The following is a 1,654-nucleotide window of genomic DNA, read 5'->3' as shown; positions in this document are numbered from 1 at the left end:
GTCAACTATAATTATATATTTTTATAGTCACAGGATGTGGAGTAGAGTGTGGGAATGGAGTCAATGGAATTGTTATAGATAAGTATGATATCGGGGGTGGGAGAGCAGTGGATGGGGGGAGGGGGGTTGTTACTTTCTGAGGGGTGAAAAGGATAACTATTGCATTGTTTTGTACACCTGAAACTAATAATAATAAAAATAAAAAAAGAAAGAAAGAAAGTTTCTCTGGCCCTGGGAAAAGAAGATATTGTAGATATCTCAGTGGAAAAGACCAGCAGGCAGTTGGCTACATGAGTTTGGAGCTCGGGAGAAAGGTTTGGGCTGGAATATTAAGCTTTGGGAATTGTCATAGCACAGTTGACATTGGACTGCCAGGAAGGATTAGAATTAAAAGGAAAGAGGGCCAAGGGAACATTTGAATCATTTGCATATTTTTGGGTGGTGAAAGAACTGCGACTGAACCATTAAAGAAAGAGGAAATAGGAGAGTGGAATTATAAAAACAAACGGAGGTGAGAAATTCTGGATTTTGCTTTTCTGTTATGGGTAACCTCTAGTTTTGAGATAGAAAAACCATAGGCAGTCAGGGACATGGCCACGGTGGAGGGGATCTTAAGGCCGAGACCATAACCAAAGCCAAAGAAAATAACTTTAAAATAGCTAACAAATTTAAACTGCAGAGCCTGCCAAGATTAACTGCCCAGGTACAGGAGACCAATCAGCTCTGACTCAGAGACCTTAATAGCTCCCAGTGTAGCCCAGCTCAGGGGCATCCCACTTTCGGATCCTCCCTGTTTTCGGAGAGCTGTTCTCTCACGCTTTACAATGAAAGTGCACTGCTTAAACCTTGCCTCTCCCATGGCGTTCCCATTCTTTGGCGACTGCGAGATCATGATCCCGGGAACACCCGAGGATCCTATATCAGTTTAAAAAAGATCTATGAAAAAATGATGTTTCATAAAACTATTTAAAAAATATTTGAATTAAATTTTTCATCAAATGCAATATTTAAAAAGTTAAATATAAACATGGTAACTGCTATTATGAGTTTTATAATAAGTAGTTTGATAATGATGATAACTATATCTAATTACATATATTTAAAAATTTGAGGGAATAATTCAGTTAGGTTGAGTAGTAAGAAAGCAAAATGAGTATATAAGGAAATTCTTCTAATTATTAAAACAAAAGGACTTTTCACCTGAATTTCCCCCAAATAATTTGGATTTTCACTTTAACCTCAAGAACTGGTGAGTTAAAAAACCCTCTTTACTTGTAGAACCCTTAAAAACACAGAATGCCTTTGTAGTGGGTTGAATAGTGTCCCCACAAAATTCATGACACCCTTATTTGGAAATTCAAGTGTTTTCAGATATAATTAGTTAAGGATCTCAGGATGAAATAATCCTGGATTTAGAGAGAACCTTAAATCTACTGACTGGTGTCTTTAAATGAGAAAGAAGAGGGATATTTGGGCACAGAGAGTCACATAGAGAAGGAGGTAATGTGAAGAAGAGGCAGAGATTGGAGTGATGTGTCTACAAACCAGGAAACACTAAGGATGGCTGACAACCAGAAGCTTTCTCCAGAAGCATGGGGCAGTTTCTCCCTTCGAGTCTCCGAAGGAATTGTTAGACCAACTGAGTGCCCCTCTA

Source organism: Hipposideros armiger, unplaced genomic scaffold, assembly GCF_001890085.2.
Source record: "Hipposideros armiger isolate ML-2016 unplaced genomic scaffold, ASM189008v1 scaffold_351, whole genome shotgun sequence".
NCBI lineage: Eukaryota > Metazoa > Chordata > Mammalia > Chiroptera > Hipposideridae > Hipposideros > Hipposideros armiger.
This window is presented reverse-complemented; position numbering follows the sequence as displayed.